A 21763-nucleotide genomic window follows, 5' to 3' on the forward strand; every position below is an offset into this window, starting at 1 on the left:
CAGGAGCTTGAGACCAGCCTGGACAACATAGCAAGACCCTCTCTCTATTTAAAAAAAAAAAATGTTTTTTTTTAAGAGACCGAGTTTCACTATGTTAGTCAGGCTGGTCTTGAACTCCTGACCTCAAATGATCCACCCGCCTTGGCCTCCCAAAGTGCTGGGATTATAGGCATGAGCCACTGTACCCGACCCTAAATTTTTTTTTAAAGTGAACAAATAAGACTTGCTGAGTTCCCCCCAGTTTCTTACCATTAGAGCACACCCTTCTTTTCCCTGTCACATTTCTCCACAATGGTCCACTCTTCATTAAACCTACTATAAACAGCGCACATATTTAACTGCTTCTTTGGGTCTTCACTGCCTTATGAAGCTTCCCATGTCATGTAAAACTTAAATAAGTTTGTTAATCTCTCTTTTGTGCTAAGAGTCAGAAAGAGTAGAGGAAAAAGTATTTTGTTCCTTCCCTACACAATTCTATGGGACATACCCAATAGAATCAGGGGACATACCCAATGAAATATGACATACCCTATGTCATTCAGAGAGTGAATGATACACCCAAAGGTCAGAAATGGTGATTGACCAAGTAAAACTTAATCCTTTTGTAGTTCATGAGCATGATGATTTGGTGTTCATGCCTAAGTGTGATATGTGCCTCCCTCTGAACCTTGCTACAACGTTAGCACATCACCTGTCTAACCTAAACAACAACAAAACTCAGTCCTAGTTTTTCTGATCATAAGTGTAGTGCCCTTGTCACCTCAACACAACCACCTCCCTCATAAGAAGCTTCTGTATTCCCTTCCATACTGGGAAGCCACTGATAAAGTTGAGTAAACTTTATCTTGTATTATTCCAGCCATCTGCCTTATGATTTTGGTATAAACCTTAAGGCTTTACCAAGGAAAAAATCACTATTAACTTTTTCTGCTCTTTTTTCATTTTTTATTTGTTTGAGACAGAGTCTTGCTCTGTTGCTCAGGCTGGAGTGCAGTGGAGCGATCTCGGCTCACTGCAACCTCCGCTTCCCAGGTTCAAGTGATTTTCTTGCCTCAGCCTCCTGAGTAGCTGAGATTACAGGCACGCACCACCACACCTGGCTAATCTTTATATTCTTAGTAGAGACGAGGTTTCACCATGTTGGCCAGGCTGGTCTCGAACTCTTGACCTCATGATCCACCCACCTCAGCCTCCCAAAGTGCTAGGATTACAGGCGTGAGCCACTGTGCCTGGTCCTTTTCTGCTCATCTTTACCAAAATATTGAAATGTGATTCTAAGGCAAGGTGTGGTGGCTCCCACCTGTAATCCCAGCACTTTGGGAGGCCGAGGCAAGCAGATTGCTTGAGCTCATGAGTTCAAGACCAGCCTGGGCAATAGGGCGAAATCCCCTCTCTACAGAAAAATATAAAAATTAGCCAGGCATGGTGGTGCACACCTGTGGTCCCAGCTACTCAGAAGGCTGAGGCATGAGAATCACTTGAACCCAGGAGGTGGAGGTTGCAGTGAGCAAGATCATGCCACTGCTCTCCAGTGACAAGAATGAGACTCTGTCTCAAAAAGAAAAATAAGAAAAAGAAGCCAGATGCAAAACAGTACGTATTGTATTATTTTATTTTTATAAATATAAAAACAGGCAAAAGAACTCTATACTGTTAAAATCACAAGGGCACAGGTGGGTTTCTGGTGACATTCTATTTTTTAATCTATGTACTGGTTACAGGGGTATGACCAGTTTTTGAAAATTCATTGAACTAGACACTTGCAATTCGTGCACTTTTCTGTATATATGTAATACTTTAATAAACAGGGTTTTTGTGGGTTATTTTGAGACAGAGTCTCGCTCTGTCACCCAGGCTGGAGTGCAGTGGTGCCATCTCGGCTCACTGCAGCCTCTGCCTCCTGCATTCAAGCGATTCTCCTGCCTCAGCCTCCTGAGTAGCTGGGACTATAGGCATGTACCACCATGACCAGCTAATTTTTATATTTTCAACAGAGACAGGATTTCATCATGTTGGCCAGGATGGTCTCCATCTCCTGACCTCATGATCTACCTGCCTCGGCCTCCCAAAGTGCTGGGATTACAGGTGTGAGCCACCGTGCCTGGCCAAAAGGGTTTTTAAGAATAGCATAAGTTGCTTAGAAAAACTTTCCAAGACAGATGCTTTGAATTTATATTTTCTCCTACGTGCTGCAGTCAGCCAGAGTGAAGTGTGAAAGGCTCACTCTTGACATTTGGGCCCTTCTTTCCCCCTTTATTCATCCATCGAACACATTTTATTGAAGAATAGTGTCAGCCACTCGGAGGCAGAGTCCCTGTCCTCATGCAGAGTACAGCCTGTGTCATCAAATAGTCATCCAAACACATATCAGAGCTGGTGAAAGAAAGGGGGGATGCTGAGAGGCCTCTCTCAGACCTAAAGGGTGAGTAGTCTCTGCCAGTAGAGGATATTACAAAGGGGACCGTCGTCTAGTGGCTTTTAAACGTTAGGCTTAACTAGTCCAGTAGAGGGCGACCACAGACAGGCATTTGTGGCAATTCCTAACGCATCAGGAAAGCTCAAGGCTGAAGTTTTGCTTACAATCCTCTCTCATTGATGGTGTTGAAGCAGCGCAAATTACTCAACAGAAACTAAGAAGCCAAGTGTAAATTTACAAACGTCAATGTTGCTGTCTAGCACTGCACAGCAGTATGATTCATATTCCTACCAAATGCCTAGTGACCTTAAAAAAGAAAATAAAGTTAATAAGGCACGATTAAAGAAATCTTAGCAATAATCGCGCCTCGGATAAACCTCATTGGCTACAGTACTGCCACTGCACAAAGCTACAATTAAAGAAATCTAAGTAAAAGCCTTTTTCTTGATTTGCACATATCCTCAAAGAGCTGCCTCAAGCACAGATACACACACATGACTTTTTCTTATTTATTAGTACCCCCACACACACACCACACACACCAGTGCCTCATATCTGCTGTAATCCACATCCCCAATGGAAAGCATTCTACTTTTTATTTGCTTCATGGTATTACTGGTTTTAGGTAGCTGATGAGCAAATATAATTTTATATGTTGCCTATAGATGTAAGGCAAAAACAATCAATAATTTCTCACATCCCATTAAATGACCAGGGATGTAATCAGGATTAAAAACCAAGACATTTCCAGTGTACTTTAAGGGTAGATTTCTTTAACATCTGCTATATATCAGCACTAGCAACAATCTAAGGCATGTCATTTCCTTCCTTTAAAATTAATTCCCACTGCAGGCAGGGTGCAGTGCCTAATGCCTGTAATCCCAGCACTTCGGGAGGCCAAGGTGGGTAGATCACTTGAGGTCTGAAGTTTGAAACCAGCCTGGCCATTATGACGAAATGGTGTTCATGCCCATCTATACTAAAAATACAAAAATTAGCCAGGCATGGTGGCACATGCCTGTGATCCCAGCTACGTGGAGGCTGAGGCACAAGAATCACTTGAACCCAGGAGGCAGAAGTTGCAGTGAACTGAGATCGTGCCACTGCACTCCAGCTTGGGTGACAGAGCAAGACTCTGTCAAAAAATAAATAAATAAATTCCCAGTACAATTAAAATTTTTCATTTTTTTTTAAAATGAAAGCATTTCTCTGACAAGTAAAGGCCTGTATGGTCTAGCCACTGCCCATCTCCCAGACTCGTCTCCTTTCCTCCTCGTTACGTTTCAGACTTTCTTGTTTCCACAAAACCACCATTTTCCATTTGCTGTTTCCCTTGCCTGAAACGTTCTGCTCCTATCATCTAACCAGAGGCTTCTTGTCATTCAAGTTCCGGATTGTTATTTCCTAGGAAAAGACCTTTTAGACCACCCATTCCTGTTTCCCTTCCCAACACGCAAAAGAGAACCCTGATTTTTGGCTGGAAATTTTTTTTTTTTTTTTGGAGACAGTGTCTCACTCTCTTGCCCAGGCTGGAGTGCAGTGATGTGATCTCAGCTCACTGCAACCTCCGCCTCCTGGTTTCAAGCAATTTTCCTGCCTCAGCCTACGAGTAGCTGGGATTACAGGCATGCACCACAACACCCAGCTAATTTTTGTATTTTTAGTAGAGACCAGGTTTTACCATGTTGGCCAGGCTGATCTCAAACTCCTGGCCTAAGGTGATCCACCTGCCTTGACCTCCCAAAGTGCTGGGATTACAGGCTTGAGCCACTGCACCCAGCCTAGCTGGAAACTTTTCTGCCCAGTATACGTAGTATATTAGTCTGTATTTCTCAGCTCACTAAGCAGCAGGATGTAGCCATGTTTCTGTAAGTGGATATGTTCAGTGGGTCTTCCTAGAAGCTTCCTTAAAGGGAAGCAGACAGGCCAAAGGAGGTAGCTCATGCCTATAACTCCAGCACTTTGGGAGGCTGAGGCAGAAGGATCACTTGAGGCCTGAAGTTTGAGGCCAGCCTGGGCAACATAGTAAGACCCCATCTTTACAAAATATAAATTTTTTTAAATTAGTCAAGTGTGGTAGTTCACACCTGTAGTCCCAGCTACTCGGGAGGTTGAGGTAGGAGGATGGCTTGAGCCCAGGAGTTCAATGATACAGTGAGTGAGGTATGATTGCCTCACTGCACTCCAGCCTGGGCAGCAGAGTGAGAACTCAAATAAAAAAAAAAAGTGGAAAAAAAAAGGGAAGCAAACAGCTCTTCTTCCAATTTTCCCCTCGAATACAGATGTGATCACTGGAGCTCCTGAAAACACCCTGGATGCTGAGAAGGCAGTGAGGATGGGAGGAAGAGCAGGTAGGGGCCTGGCTAGTAGCACTGTGGGATGGGGGTGGAGTATGCAATACCAGCCTCTAGATAACTTTGATATCAGAAAAACAAACAAGTTCCTATCTAATTTAAGTCACTGTTATTTGCAGCTTGGCTATTACATACCAGACCTCAATACTAACTAAAAATACCACCACCATCCCCAGACACATCACCTTATTTCTTCAGTGTCATTTCACTACTGGAAACACCTGGATCATTGTGTTTATCTGAGGGTAGGGATCGGGTCTGTCTTATTCATCGCTGTGACCCCAGCACCTGCTGCACTGTGATGTTTCCACACCTTCCCAGAATGTCTCGGGAAATTGATACTTGTCTCAATCCCAAGAAAAATCAGTTTAAAATGCAGGGGAAAGTATTCTAATTCTTCCTACAAGAAATAAATTGTGGCCGGGCGTGGTGGTTCACGCTTGTAATCTCAACACTTTAGGATGCTGAGGTGGGTAGATCATGAGGTCAGGAGTTCAAGACCAGCCTGGCTAACATAGTGAAACCTGGTCTCTACTAAAAATACAAAAATTAGCTGGGCGTGGTGGCGTATGCCTGTAGTCCCAGCTACTCAGCAGACTGAGGCAGGTGAATCGCTTGAACCCAGGAGGCAGAGGTTGCAGTGAGCCCGTATCGTGCCACTGCACTCCAGCATGGGTAACAGAGTGAGACTTCATCTAAAAAAAAAAAATGAAAGAAAAATAAAACACAAATCGGGTTGATGTGCCTCCTCAGGAACAAAAAAAGAAAGAAATTGTAATGCTCTTCGTGGAAATGTTACTGGTCAGAATTCCATCAATATCAACAGCTAGTGATGGTGCAGCAGTAATGAAAAAAGTTGGAAAGTTTTCAGCAAGTGTGGTTCTTCTCCTTGCTGTAACAAAAGTGTCTTACTCAAAAACTTGAAGATACAGCATCAGAAACAACTGGCAGAGCGGGTGGACGCAGTGTTGTCTGGCCGTGACAAAGATGAAAGCAATTACTCTGATTCAGACGATGTGGCTGGAGCCAGTCAGTATAATCTACAAGGTGGTGTCTTTCTGGCAATTTTTAGAAAAAGAAAAATTGTAAAACTGTTTACATTTCCTCCAATAAGAAATTCTCTTTTGCATAAAGAATGAGAAAAAAACAGTAACTCACACCTGTAATCTCAGCACATTGAGAGGCCAGGATGGAAGGATAACTTGAGCTCAGGAGTTTGAGACCAGCCTGGGCAGCACAGCAAGCCCATCTCTACTAAAAATAAAAAAATAGCTGGGCGTAGTGGCATGTGCCTGTAGACCCAGCTACTCAAGAGGCTGAGGCAGAAGGATCACTTGAGCCCAGGTGTTCAAGCTTGCAGTGACCTATGATCATGCCACTGCACTCCAGCCTGGGTAACACAGTAAGACCCTGTATTAAAAAAAGAAGAAAGGGGGCCAGGTGTGGTGGCTCATGCCTGTAATCCCAGCACTTTGGAAGGCTGAGGTGGGCAGATTACCTGAGGTCAGGTGTTAGAGATCAGCCTAGCCAACATGGTAAAACCTAGTCTCCACTAAAAATGGAAAAATTAGCCCGGCATGGTGGCGGGCACCTGTAATCCCAGCTACTCAGGAGGCTGAAGCAGGAGATCACCTGAACCCGAAAGGCAGAGATTGCAGTGAGCCGAGATCACACCATTGCATGCCAGCCTGGGTGACAAGAGTGAGACTCTTTAAAAAAGAAAAAAAAATAGGAAGGAAGGAAGGGAAGGAGGGAGGGAAGGAGAGAGGGAGGAAGAGAGGGAGGAGAGAGAAAATGGAATATTATAAAATTGTGAGAGAGACAATAATTTGCTTAAAACTTGTTTGATTAGTAGTTGAAGCATTAAGTAATCATGATGCAAATCTAATCGAAAACAGAATTGTGCTTTGAGTAGTATACTTTTAAAAGAAATTAAAATCGAATTGCTTAATGCAGAAAAAAGATCTCATATCTCTCATTAAATATTTAAGCAGTTAGCAGTTTATATGAGGTCGACAACTCTTTTTGCTTCAGCAAACAAAAATGAAAATGGCTCAATTAGCAAAATCATTAAGGAAAGACTTTTGTGGAGGAAAATACGCTTTTTCAGAAGCAATGCAAAGAAGAGTAAATATTTTTCGGAACTACCCTGTCATGAAGTCAGAAACATCTAAACTCTGAATTAGCAAAGATAAAATAGACTTCAAGGAAAAAATCAAAACCAGTGAAAGAAGACAACATTTTCATCATTAAGAAAAGTGAATGAGTTTATAATAACCATCATGTACCCTAATGCTCAATTTGTAGATGCTTATAGACATATTCTTAGTAATAATAAACTAATATTAACATAGAATGAAAGAAACAGTCTACATCTAGAATATTTGTCGGGAAACAAAGACCAAGCCATTCAGGCAATTCATGGTTTATGTGTTTTTAAATTTCATTTTGAGAATAACTTTTAGCCGGCGTGGTGGCTCACACCTGTAATCCCAGCACTTTGGGAGGCCGAGGCTTGCGGATTACCTGAAGTCAGGAATTCAAGACCAGCCTGACCAACATGGTGAAACCCTGTTTCTACAAAAATACAAAAATTAGCTGGGTATAATGGTGGGTGCCTGTAATCCCAGCTATTCAGGAGGCTGAGGTGGGAGAATCACTTGAACCCAGGAGACAGAGGTTGTAGTGAGCCGAGATCGTGCCACTGCACTCCAGCCTGGTGACAGAGCAAGACTCCATCTCAAATAAATAAATAAATAAATGAAAGAAGTTATTTTTACATGTCACTGAAATGTAGTATAATCTCATCTCAGTATATATGTCTGTAATAATAATAAACCATATAGCCCAGGCATTTATTATCACTGTCTGGGGGGATTTCTTGTTTGTTTTGGGGGAGGTTTTATTGCAGAAAGCCTTAGAAACTTTTGGTATAATCCCATCACAGAAAAATGGTTCAGTATTTACTACTGTGGTCAGTCACTGTTTTTAAAAACATATCAGGAAGATGTTATGGAAAAATGTAGAATATAGAATAAATGTAGAATAACTTGGGGATTTTGAGGATCCCCAAGAATTCTTGAGAATTCTAATTTTTTTTATTTGAGAATCCTGAAGATTAATAACTCTTAGAAATTCTCCAACGCTAGTACAGTGCCTGGCATAGAGTAGACATCAGCATATATTTAGGACGGGAATTATTTTATTTAATAGTCACAGCAATCTTGTGAAAAAGATGCAAATGTGCCCATTTTACACATTAGAAATACCTGGATCTCTGGCTGGGCACAGTGGCTCACACCTGCAATCCCAGCACTTTGGGAGGCCAAGGTGGGTTTGAGACCAGCCTGGACAACATGGTGAAACCCCGTCTCTACTAAAAATACAAAAAATTAGCTGGGCGTGGTAGTGGGTGCCTGTAATCCCAGCTACTTGTGAGGCTGAGGCAGGAGAATTGCTTGAACCTGGGAGGCAGAGGTTGCAGTGAGCTTAGACTGCACCACTGCACTCCAGCCTGGGCAACAGAGCAAGATTCCATCTCAAAACAAACAAAATCAAAACAAACAAACAAACAAAAACAAGAAATACCTGGGTCTCCTTTGAGGTTTGTGTTAGACAACACCTTTAGGATTCTTAAAATTTCTATTGTTTACTGAAATGGTCTATAAGGCACATCCTTAAGATTCTTAGGCATACTATACTACTAGGCCTGCCCTTAAATTTTTCTGACAAAGCATTTTATTCTGGATTTGATCTTTGGCCCTTGAGACATTCATTATTTGAGAATCTTTTAATGGGAGAGATCAGGGTTAAGCAACAGTTTCATTTTATAATCTAGTATTTGTACTTTCTTTCAGTTTTGCTAAGAACTTGAACAATTTTTCTTTAGATCATCTCTCTGGTCTCATATTTTGTCATAGGCAACTAGAAGAAGCCAGTTGGCACCTTCTACATTCTGCTTGGACATCTTTCCAGCCAACCCCACAAGCTGTTAAGCACCCTTTCTATTTTCCACTTTCCCATAGGCGACAGTGTCCCCACACGTTCTGTCACTACATAAGAAGGGTCCTCTGTTTTTCAGCCTTATAAATACTTTCCTCAGTCTTTCTCCTGGCTTTTTCTGCTTCTCTCTGACACTCTGTCCCAAAGCCAGTGTCACATGGTTTGGGTATTCGTTATGATAGCACCCCATTTCCAAGTACCAAATTCTGCCCAAGTATCTATTATTACTGCACAATACTGTAGTGGCTTGAAACAATTTATCATGACTATCTTCAAACAGGGCACAGCAAAAGACAGCTCATTTCTGCTCCAGAATACCTGGGGCCTCAGCTGCAAGACTGGAATAGCTGGGGAACTCTGGGGAACTAGAACAACCAGGGGCTAGCTGGGCATCTGCTTCTCTTTCTCCCTCTGTCTCTCTGTCCCTCCTCACCCGCCTTTCCATACAGTTTCTTCCTGCAGCCACCTTAGGCTTCCTTATTCGATGGCAGCCTCTGGGTAGTCAGACTCTCACAGAGGAGCTCAGGGCTCCAGTCAATGTCCCAAGAGACAGGAAATGGAAGCGGCCAGTCTCTTTTTTTTCTTTCTTTTTCTTTTCTTTTTTTTTTTTTTGAGATGGAGTCTTGCTCTGTCTCCAGACTGGAGTGCAGTGGCACGATCTCGGCTCACTGCAACCTCTGCCTCCTAGGTTCAAGTGATTCTCCTGCTTCAGCCTCCCAAGTAGCTGGGATTACAGGCACGTGCTACCACACCCAGCTAATTTTTGTATTTTTAGTATAGACAGGGTTTCACCGTGTTGGTCAGGATGGTCTTGATCTCTTGACCTCATGATCCACCCACCTCAGCCTCCCAAAGTGCTGGGATTATAGGCGTGAGGCACTGCGCCCAGTCAAGTCTCTTAAAGCCAAGCTTGGAAACCAGCACAGCGCCACTCCCCAGTATTCTACTGATCAAAGCAGAAACCAGTCAGACTCGAGGGGAGGAGACATAGGTCCCATTTCTCAACAAGAGCAGTGTCAAAGAATATATAGTTGTCTTTCATCTATTATTATTCACCTATTTTACTATGGTTATAATAATATGGTAAAGCTTTGTGATAACGAAGATTATAAAACATTATTATTATGATTATTATTATTGAGACAGGGTCTTGCTATGTTAGCCAGGCTGGTCTTGAATTCCTGGCCTCAAGCGATCCTCCTGCCTTGGGTTCCCAAAGTGCTGAGATTACAGGTATGAACCACTGTGTCTGACCAATTCAGATATTATTTAACTCCTGCCCAAACCCACTGTTAAGAGGGAGCATCCTCAAGTTCCTATCTTCCACACAGTGGTGTCTTGTGATCATTTAGAGACTCTCACTTCTGCATATGCAGCACACTGTTTGAAATAGTTGGTGTGCAGAATAGTTTTCATTCATCTCCCTAGGTAATTCTTTGTCCCTTCCTCACCTACTCTGTGTCCCAGGAGGCAGGTCTTTCCCTGTTGGCTTTGGGTTGATTTCAGCCACTAGATGAGAATAGCAGAAGTTCCATGAAGGAGGTAAAGGAGAGTGAGGGTGATGTATTGATTCCCCCAGCTTCATCCCAGCTGAGTCATTGTGGTTTGGTTTTATGGCTCTCCAGGCCAACAGTCTCCATTTAGCTACACCATATTCTCTCTAAATTAGTTCAGGCCTAGATCAATAATGTCTTCCTGGTTCTTACTAACTTCAGCATACTGCACCATTCTTTGTGAGTTTCCCCTAAACCTGATTCTTTATTAAATTCCTCTAAATTATCCTATTTGGGTCTTCCGTTCACTGATAGAGACTGATACAGATGGTCTATTTCTGATTTAACAAATACATTAAAATTCTCCCCGCCATTTTTTTTTTTTCTGAGTCAGGGTCTGGCTGTGTTGCCCAGTCTAGAGTGCAGTGATGCAATCTCAGCTCACTGCAACCTTCATCTCTCTGGTTCATGTGATTCTCCCACCTCAGCCTCCAGATTAGCTGGGACCACAAGCATGTGCCACCATATCTGTCTAATTTTTGTATTTTTTGTAGAGACGGGGTTATCACCGCATTGCCCAGGCTGGTCTCAGACTCCTGAGCTCAAGTTATCCACCCACCCTGGCTTCCCAAAGTGCTGAGATTACAGGTATAATCGACCTTTTTCTTTTTCTTTTTATGTATTTTTTATTTTTGTGAGAAAGTGCTTGCAAATGTCAGCCTTTTTCCTATTAGAATTGTTTATTAATATAGTTTTCCCCATTTTTAAATCAGATTTTTGATCCTTTGTTCTTCCATTTATTTAGAGTTCTTCACATATGAAGAATATTATCATTTTATCTGTAATATATCTCATTGCTTATTGCGTTTTCTTTTTCTTTTCTGGGGGAACAGGGTCTCACTCTGTTGTCCAGGTTGGAGTGCAGTGGCACAATCATAGTTCACTGCAGGCCTAACCTCCTGGGCTCAAACAATCCTCCCACCTTAGCCACCCCAGTAGCTGGAACTAAAGGCACGTACTACCACACCCAGCTGATTTTGGTTCTTTTGAGATGGAGTCTTACTCTGTCATCCAGGCTGGAGTGCAGTGGCAAGATCTTGGCTCACTGCAACCTTCATCTCCTGGGTTCAAGCGATTCTCCTGCCTCAGTCTGGGATTACAGCAGCTAGGATTACAAGCACCTAAAAAATTAGCACAATGCCCAGCTAATTTTTTGTATTTTTAGTAGAGACAAGGTTTCACCATGTTGGCCAGGCTGGTCTCAAACTCCTGCCCTCAAGTTGAGGTCAGGTCTCAAACTCCACCTCAGCCTCCCAAAGTGCTGGGATTACAGGCATGAGCCACAGTGCCTGGTTTATGCTCATTGTTCTTGACTTTGTTTATAGTGGGGTATTTAGCCACGTCAAAAAAAATTATTTTTATTTTTAATGTAGTCAAATGTATTAATCTTTTCTTGTATTGCCTCTAGCTTTTGAGGCTTTTCCCATACAAACGTTAAAGAATTCACCCATGTTTTCTTCTAGCACTTGTGTGATTTTGTATTTTACATTTAGATGCCTATTTTGAATCTATTCTTGAATATGGTGTGACGTATGAATTTAATTTTATCTTTTTCCAAACGTACCATCTGTCCCAGAACCATTTATTTTAAAGCTTTTCTTTGTAGAACTTGAGGATAACTGATTCAAAAAAAATTATAATGAAAGTTTATCTTTGACCCAATGGTTTGAGATGCCAATTCTTCATATAGACAATTACCATATGTGTTTTTATTTATGGGCTTTTTATTCTGTGGCATTAGTCTACTTGTCTAGTCATGGGACAATACCACTGTGTTTTAATTATAAAAGGCTTTATAGTATGTTTTAATATCTGATAAAGCTAGTCTACTTCAAAGTTTTGTGTGCTTTTAAATGTTTCCTTGGCTATTTTTAAATGTTTCTCCATATAACTTTAACATCAGCTTGTATGGCTTCATTTAAAAAGCTTGTTGCTGTTTTTATTGGGATTATGATCATAAATACATTGACTTGGACAACTGACATCTTTGTGCTGCTGAGTCATCCTATCCAAGAACAGGAAATGTTTTAATTATTAGGGGCTTTATAGAATATTTTAATATGTGGCAGGCTACTCCCTGCTAAAATTTTTTCTCTTTTATTGATTTATCAACTATTCTTGCTTATTTTTAAAATATAAACTTACTTAAGCATCAATTTATTTGGCTCCATAAAAATGTTTGGTGGTATTTTCATTGGAATTGTGATAAATCAACTTAGGAAGAAGTAACAAGGCCCCCAGGTCTGATCACTTCAAAATAGATGTTTTGAATGTAAACACACACACACACATGCACATACACACACACACATCAGAACCTAAAAATTCATTCCAGATGTGGAAAGGATCAATGTCATTCAAATCAGCAAATATTTATGTATTACCTGCTACTTACAAATCACTGTAATAAAACATAACATGAGTCACTGTCTCTGTTCTCAAGAAGAGAAGCACCTGAAGGGGGCGATAAGGACTTAATAATTATAGTGAGCCTCAATAGCATTTAATGCAGTGTCTTTTGGGGTGAGCATCTCTCTGAGCCACAGATATCTACAGCCCAAATATCCATGTGCAGCACTTGCATATATCCACAGCAATCCATGGCAAAAATGCAATTTGCTTTTTCTGGCATATGCTGCATGTTATTATACTTTCTTATTCTCTAGGGATCTTGATCACGGCTAACATTGATCCTTACCCCTAAAATGTTCTCTCTCATAGGAGAAGAAAAGAGTAAGATAAGACTATTCGTTTATTCTATAAATATTCTTTGAGTACCTTCCATATGTGAAGAATTGCTCTTGGAGCTAAACTCATAGTGAGTTACAAGAAGACCACATCCCTCCTAAAATGGAGATTCCATTTTAGAGACAGAAACAGTTCAAGCAGAAACAAACAAGTCAAACGATACAACATAATTGCAGGGTGAGGAGGACTATCTGGAAGAAGAAGGCAGGGAAAGAAGATGAAGGGCAAGGTGCCATTTTGGATAGGATGTGAGGGAAAGCCTTCCCGGGGAGAAAGAATTTGGGCAGACTTGAACCAAATGAAGGTCCTTGGAGAAGACCCTGCCACGTACAAGAGACCATCTGCAGAGCATGGGGGCCACTCAGCCAGAACAGAAAGCAAGGGAGAGACAGGGAGAAAAAAGGCTGGAGGGGCACAGTACCTAGATCGAGTAGGCACTCCAAGTTCACCAAAGGAGTCTGGATTTTGTTCTGTGAGAAAGGGTGCTTTTTAGCAGGGATGTGACATGTGTGAGTGATCTAATTTACGTTTTACATTTGGCTGCCATGGAGAAAATGGATTATCGTGAGGGGGAAAGTGGGAGACTAGTCAGAAGTCACTGTGCTGATCATGGGAGAGATGACAGGAGCTTGGATCAGGGGACCACAGTGGAGAAAAGAAGAAGAAGAAAAGTGGAAGAATGTGGGAATATTGTTTGGAAGACAAACTAATAGGACTCACAGGTGGACTGAATTTGAGAGTGGAGGGAGAGGAAGAGCACAAGGTAGCACTCTGGTTTTTGGTTTGAGCCACTGGGCGAATACCAGTACTATATATGAAAAAGAGGTGACTACTGGAGAAGGAGCAGTTTTGGGGCAAAGCTGTGGAGATCTATTTTAGACACATTATTCAAGATACTTGTTTACTTCCCACTAATTTTTAATATCCTAGCATAAGTCATATTGTCCTTTTCTATTCTTCTCTCATCTCCAATTAGAGTTGTCTCCAGGACAATGTTTAACCTAGATGTAAAAGAAGATATGGGGAATCAGTATTTGATCATTTCTCAAGGTCTTAAGCATTATCCTTCTACAAAAAGGAGTAAATAGTCCAGGCGCAGTGGCTCATGCCTATAATCCCAGCACTTTGGGAGGCTGAGGTGGGCAGATTGCTTTGAGCTCAGGAGTTTGAGACCAGCCTGGCCAACATGGTGAAACCCCATTTACACACACACACACACACACACACACACACCAGCCAAGCATGGTGGTTCACACCTGTAGTCCCAGCAACTCGGGAGGCTGAGGCTGGAGAATCGCTGGAGTCTCAGAAGCAGAGGTTAAAGTGAGTCGTGATCATGCCACTGCACTCCAGCCTGGATGACAGAGTGAGACCCTGTCTCAGAAAAAAAAAAAGGATTAAATAACATGGTCGTTGACAGCACAGCTGTTTGGAGCTAGTCAGTTATAAAATCTGGATATGCATCCTCGCCCAAACCTCATGTTACAATGTAATCCCAATGTTGGAGATAGGTCCTGGTGGGAAGCGTTTGGGTCATGGGGGCAGATTCCTCATGGCTTGGAGCTGCCCTCGAGGTAATGAGTGAGTTCTCATGAGATCTGGTTGTTTAAAAGTGTGTGGCGCCCCTGCCCTCACTCGCTCTCTCTTGCTCTTGATTTCGCCATGTGAAGTGCCAGCTCGCACTTCACCTTCCAATATGAATAAAAGCTCCCTGAGGATTCTCCAGAAGCCAAGCAGATGCCAGCACCATGCTTACTGTACAGCCTGCAGGACTGTGAGCCAGTTAAACCTCTTTCCTTTATAAATTACCCAGTCTCAGATATTTCTTTATGGCAATGCAAGAATGGCACAAGAATGGCCTGATACAGTTGATTTCAACCACAGTCAAGGAGGGAAAAAAGTGAGTGGAGGTTAAACAAAGTTGTTCATCATTTTTCACAGGATCAGGAGCAGAGATAAACTTGCATCTGGCTCTGTTCAGGCTGATGGTGCATGATCACAGTGCTGTGGTTACCTGGTGGGCCTCATGGGTTGAGGCCTCAAAGATATAACCAGGCCCTGTTGTGATCTCTGCATTGGAAACATGGTGCCTTTTTTCAGCATCTGCCATCCACAAGACACTGTGCCAGGGACTTTCACCATGTCTCATACGGTGGCCCTTCTATTGTTCTTAGACAGCTCTTTATTCCCAGAGGGCTTCTATTGACTTCTTAGATACAACTGATCATTTGAGTTTTGCTTGTGAAATTGTGAAAAATCTTTAAGTGCAAACACATACCTCAATGAGACTATAAAGGGCTTAAGGTATGTGCAGTGCTTTGAGGAGTTCAGGTGAAAAGCTCTCAGTAGTATCAATTATTATTCTTTTACTTAAAAGTAGCTCCTAAACAAAACAATAAGTAAAACATGAGCTCACAAAAGGCTGTGAGAGGGATATACTTTATAAAGACCTCGGTTCTGCAGTCAATTCTCCCTGCCTAGGTGAAAATCCCAGATATTTTGTGAATGATGAGGGGACACAGTGATTCCAGTCCCCAGCACTAAGTCATAGTAGATAGAGCAGGGCAGAATATCTATAGCTACTGTGAATGAAATTATTTTGAATTTTGTGGGAAAAGAACAGTGGGATCGGGCCAGGAAGGAATGGCTTAACATTTTAAGCATCAAATGTGCAAATATATTTTTTCCAAAAATATAAAGTCTTCTTTTATTGTAAGAAAAAAAAACAAGTTTTATATAGAAAATTTTAAAATACAGAATTTGTAAAAACTTTTATTTTTTGAGACAGTCTCACTCTGTCACCCAGGCTGGAGTGCAGTGGCATGATCTCGGTTCACTGCAACCACTTCCTCCCAGGTTCAAGAAATTCTCCTGCTTCAGCCTCCCAGGTAGCTGGGATTAGAAGTGCCCACTACCACACCTGGCTTATTTTTGTTTTTTAGTAGACATGGGGTTTCACCATGTTGGCCAGACTGGTCTCAAACTCGTGGCCTCAAGTGATCTGCCTGCCTCAGCCTCCCAAGCTGCTGAGATTAAAGGTGTAAGCCACCATGCCCAGCCAGAATATTATTTTTTAAATGACATTTAAGTTAACTTTAACCACTGCTGAGATAATCACTGTTAATATTTTATTTATAAACTACAAATATATATGTGTAGGTGTGTGCATATTTATATATAGTCATCTTTTAGAAATATTGACTTCTATGAGTGTATTCTTTAAGAGAACATGATTTGAAAACTAAAAGATCAACTTTTGAAAACCTTTGTTATTGGGAAATCTACCTAGCACAGATATAATAACAATTACTTGCATTTTATAGCATCTTACATGAATTATCTCTTTTATTACTAACAATAGCTATTGTTATTAACATAATAATAATTCTTATTCATAGTGAGAGAAGAAAGACTAGCTTGCTGGGAGGCATAGGTTCCGAGTTATGATTAGATACAAGGCCATGAAATTCTTTGAGCTTGAGTTCCCTCAAGTATATAATAAGCATCTTGGACTAGATGAAGCCTGTTTTAAAATCCTACCCAAGTCTTATTTTAGAATAGGGGCACTTACTGAGATGCATTTGCTGAGATGCAAATTTACTTTCAAATATTTTCTTTAAAATGCACCTGTTTTCAAGCTAAGAAAAATGGATCACATTTTGAAGAAAATTCGAAGGCTTTGAAGATGGGGCCTATTTACAGAGACCAATTTGTTTCTCTGCATTATTTTAACATGCAACTCTTCTCCAGTCCTGAAGCTTCCTAAGTATCTGAGGCTTCGAAAAGTGGGGGTAGAGAGAGCTTATTACCATGGAGATAGATGGGAGCAAACGGTCACATCATCAAAAGCAAACTAGAAATGTACAAAGCTTTTGTGATGCTGATCCTTTTTTTTTTTTAAGTAAGAAGAAGAAGGGAAAAAGGCACAAATAAAAGGACAGATCTCTCTCATTAAATCCAACACTAATTTAGTAATCAGTGAAATAAAGGTACCCTTGAAAGCCTGCTGCCAGAAAATACAGTACAACAAAGAAGCACAAAAGGGTGCTGGCTGCCAGGTATAATTTCCAGGTACTCCAAGTGCATTTGGACTCCCTGTTCTCTCAGCTTTGCCTTGCAGATTGGCCATCTTCGTGGTGGTCTCGAACTATCCATTTAGTCACCCTAGTGTGTTATCCAAATATTTAGAAGGAGAAAAATTGCAGGAAAATAACCTTTAATTTTACAATTCCCCAAAGGAAACTCTTCAAAATTAAGAGATCTGAGAAGCTAAGAATGAGTGTTAATCTATTTTTCTGTTTATTACCTATCACTTTCAATAATCTGGAAATAATTTTGACAGCAGGATAAGAGTTGAAGTTGGGGTAAGAGTCCAAATTTTCACAAGGTAGTTTACATCAGAATAAAGTCACCGTCGATTAGATTGCTTGCACATAGATATGCGAGCTATTACATCTACCCATTACATAATCTTACTCCAGCGAGGCTGCCAAAAACCTGTAGGCAGGATAGATTTACACTCAGTTCTTCATGAGTATCCAAAAGAAAAGAAATCACTTTAGAATGATTACGTAAGTTAAAGAACATGGCCAAGTTTGTGCCTTGAACTTTTAGTCTATCAATTAACAATAGTAATTGCATACTGCTGGAATGTTTTAGAGACTGAGGTGGTGTTTTAAAAGTGTTTTGTGCTATTCAGAGGGAAATGCAATTTACATTATATTTTAAAATGTGAGTTATGAAGGAAATTGTCTCTTTTTCTTCCTTATTCCCCCCTTCCCCCTCCTCTATCTCCTCCTCCTCTTTTCCTTTTCCTCTTCAGATTTTCCCTTTGCCTACAGCATTAACAGAGACTACTCACATTATAAAGACATTGATTTCTTTAATTGATCTATAAATTCAATGCAGAGCCAAATAAAACACCAAGATGATTGTTTTCAACCTGACAAAAATAATACAAAAGTTATTTAAGACATATAAATGGGCAATTAGAAAAATTCTGAAAAACAAGAGTAGTAAGAGGGTACTTAATACAACTATATATTAAAAAGCATCATGGAGTTATAAAAATCAAAATACTTTATTCTAGAGAAATCATAGAATAGCTAAATAGAATAGAATGGAATATAAGAGAATGAACAGAAATAAACCCAAATATGTATACAGATTTAATATGTGAAAAAGGTAGATGAGTCAAATTTATAGGGGAGGGATGGGAGAAGGGAAGATGTATTAGTCAATAGATAGTAATGAGAAAACTGGCTAGGAAAATAAAATAAAATGGGTCCTTTACCATGCTGTCTATATTCCCAAAATTTCCAGAGGGTTCAAAGATAGCAATGTAATACATAGTCTATGGCCATACCACTCTGAATGAGCCCAATCTTATCTGATCTCAGAAGCTAAGCAGGGTTAGGCCTGGGGGTCTGCTTAGTATTTGGATGAGAGAAATGTAATATATACAAATAAGTGTCTATATGTGTATATATATGTATACACACATACACATAAGTATATATACACACACATATATATACTTATATGTATATAATATATATACTTATATGTATATATTATACTTGTTACATATACTAGTTTTGAACTACTATTGTATATATCAGATTGTATAGACTGGTGAATTTATATATAATCTGGAGCATAAAATATATATAATCTAGGAGTCATATATAATCTAGGAGTTTTAAAAGACTGGTAAACTTATATATAAGAGTTTTGAATGAATTTATTTATATATAATAATATATATAAATAAATGAATTTATTCATGTATTGACAAATTTATTTATATAATCCAGTTTAAAATAATTTCTAGGCTGGGTGCTGTGGCTCATGCCTGTAATCCCAGCACTTTGGGAGGCTGAGGTGGGAGGACTGCTTGAGCTCAGGAGTTGTAGACCAGCCAGGCATGGTGGTACACACCTATGGAAGCTACTTGGGAGGCTGAGGTGGGAGGATGGCTTAAACACAGCAAGTTGAGGCTATGATGAGCTATAATTGTGCCACTGCACTCCAGCTTGGGCAATACAGTGAGACCTTTCTCAAAAAAGAAAAAAAGAAAGAAAACATAAAATAAAATAAAAAGACATTTTATTACTTTTTTTTTTTTAGTTTTTTTATACCCACACTACACAGACGTAATATAAAAAGACTTTTTAGGCAAGACACACAATTCTAAAGTCTTAAAGGAAGAGAGAAATAAATTTGAATATATACAAACTGAAAAAAATATTGCAACATATTTGGCAAGCAAAGAAAATTATTACTATACAACTTCTTGTACAACTCAGTACATAAAAACAAATCAAAAGGAAAATAGTCAAATATGTGAAAATCTTTATCTCATTTACAATTAAATAGCTGCATATAAAAATAATGAGTATATCTATATAATGAAATATTATCTGGCAATAAAAAACAGCATTATTAAATAATAGCCAAAAAGTATAAATGATCCAAATGCTGATCAACTGATGAATGGATAAACAAAATGGGCTATATGTATAGAATAGACAATTATTATTCATCCATAAAAAGGAGTGAAAAACTGACACATACTACAACATGGATGAGGCTTGAAGACATTATGCTAAGTGAAAAATGCTAGACACAAGAGCATACGTTTTATGATTCCAATGAATGCTCAGAATACGTAAATCCAGAGAAACAGAAAGTAGATTCATGGTCACCTAAGGCTAGGGGTTGGGAAGAGAGGGAAAATGGTGAGTGACTGCTAATAGATACCGTTTTGGTGGGAGGTCATGAACATTGATCGTGGTGATGCTTGCACGACTCTGTGATATACTAAAACCATTGAATTGTGCACTTCAAATGGATAAATTGCCTGGTATATGAATTATATCTCCATAAAGCTGTTATTTTTTAAAAGTTTATGTAAAAAAAAATGAGGTATGTTGAATTTATCATATTACAAAGCTAGATAATAACAAATGTTGTTAGAATACAGACACAGTCATTCTTACACTCTATTGGTAGGAGTGCAAATTGGTACACATTTTTGAGGACAATTTAGCAATATCTTTCAAAATTTAAATACACCACATCCTTTAATTCTGCAATTCAGAAAATTAACATATGGATATACTAGCAAAAACCAATATAAATATACAAGTATATTACTTATAATAGAAAAATCTGAAAATCTGGAGCTAGCCGTTCAGGGGAATATTATACAGCCTTTTATTTGTTACCTTCTATTTTATTTTATTTTATTTTGAGACAGACTCTTGCTCTGTCACCCAGGCTGGAATGTCATAGCACAATCTTGACTCACTGCAAACTTCGCCTCCTGGGTTCAAGTGATTCTCCTGTCTCAGCCTCCTGAGTAGTTGGGATTACAGGCATGCACCACCACGCTCAGCTAATTTTGTGTTTTTAGTAGAGACAGGGTCTTGCCATGCTGGCCAGGCTGGTCTCAAACTCCTGACCTCAGATGATCTGCTCACCTCAGTCTCCCAAAGTGCTGGGATTGCAGGAGTGAGCCACTCTACCTGACCTTATATAGACTTTAAAAAATATTATATGGGCTGATATGAAAAGGTCCCTGAGAAAACAATAAAAATAATATTTACTGAACTTTTGCTATGTGCCAGGCACTCTTCTAAGTCCTTTACATTCAATAACCCACTTAATCTTCTTTGCAACCCTATATTTAATATCATCATTATCTTCATTTTCTAGATAGTGACACTGAGAGGCACAAATATGTTTAATCAACCTGCCCAAGATTGCATAGTAACTAAGTGGTAGACACAGAATTCAAACCCACTTGAATAAATTTGAAAAGTATAGGTCTGTATAAATATGGTTTCATAGTTTTTTCTTTCTAGAAGCATAGGTAAGTACCTGTTGAAGAGAGAGGTACTGAATTGCCTCCTGATTGGTGACTAGAAGGCAAATCAACAAAAGCTACAAAATGAGGTGGGTTTCTGTTTGTTTGTTTGTTTGTTTTTAATGGAGGGATGCGAGTGAAGGGAGTCGTTAGTGTTTACTTTGTATGTTTCATGGTCTAATGTCTCCATTACCGACTGGAAGCAGATTGCTGAATCCATAACTCAGTAAAACACAAATAGGATTTGCCTGACATTTTTAGATATGAGAATCAAAGGTCAGCAGGGCGCGGTGGCTCACGCCTGTAATCCCAGCACTTTGGGAGGCTGAGGCAGGCAGATCACGAGGTCAGGGGTTCGAGACCAGCCTGGCCAACATGATGAAATCCCATCTCTACTTAAAAATACAAAAATTAGCTGGACATGGTGGCGTGCACCTGTAATCCCAGGTACTCAGGAGGCTGAGGCAGGAGAATTGCTTGGACCTGGGAGGCGGAAGTTGCAGTGAGCCGAGAGCATGCCATTGCACTCCAGCCTGGGCGACAGAGTGAGACTCCATCTCAAAAAAAAAAAAAAGAAAATCGAAGGTCAACCCAACATATCTATAACTGAATAACTAATTAAACTTCTTTTAAATGAAATAACCAGTTTATAGATCTAATTTTCCCTTTTTAGGGTGTTAATTCTCCCTTCCTAGGGTGTCTAAGACCTGACCCTTCTTTTTCAGTATAACTACATTATGTCTAGACTGCTCTAATCTAGCTAGAAACACCATTGATGGTGTGCATTAAACATTGGTTTTATCCCAGTACTCTCTTGCAC

At 40.1% G+C, this 21763-nt stretch overlaps 2 non-coding genes across 2 annotated transcripts; one reads left to right on the forward strand and one right to left on the reverse strand.

Moving 5' to 3' along the window:
- Window positions 1-596: 596 nt before the first annotated feature.
- LOC135273760 (small nucleolar RNA U13) lies at window positions 597-701 on the forward strand. The gene has a single exon (XR_010341569.1). It is a non-coding gene; the product is annotated as a small nucleolar RNA U13 (small nucleolar RNA).
- A 1988-nt stretch (window positions 702-2689) lies between these two features.
- LOC135273788 (U4 spliceosomal RNA) lies at window positions 2690-2827 on the reverse strand. Its single transcript, XR_010341591.1, has one exon. It is a non-coding gene; the product is annotated as a U4 spliceosomal RNA (small nuclear RNA).
- Between the last annotated feature and the right edge of the window lie 18936 nt (window positions 2828-21763).

This window comes from Aotus nancymaae, unplaced genomic scaffold (genome assembly GCF_030222135.1).
Source record: "Aotus nancymaae isolate 86718 unplaced genomic scaffold, 86718_ANA_hifiasm-v0.15.2.pri h1tg000008l, whole genome shotgun sequence".
Lineage (NCBI taxonomy): Eukaryota > Metazoa > Chordata > Mammalia > Primates > Aotidae > Aotus > Aotus nancymaae.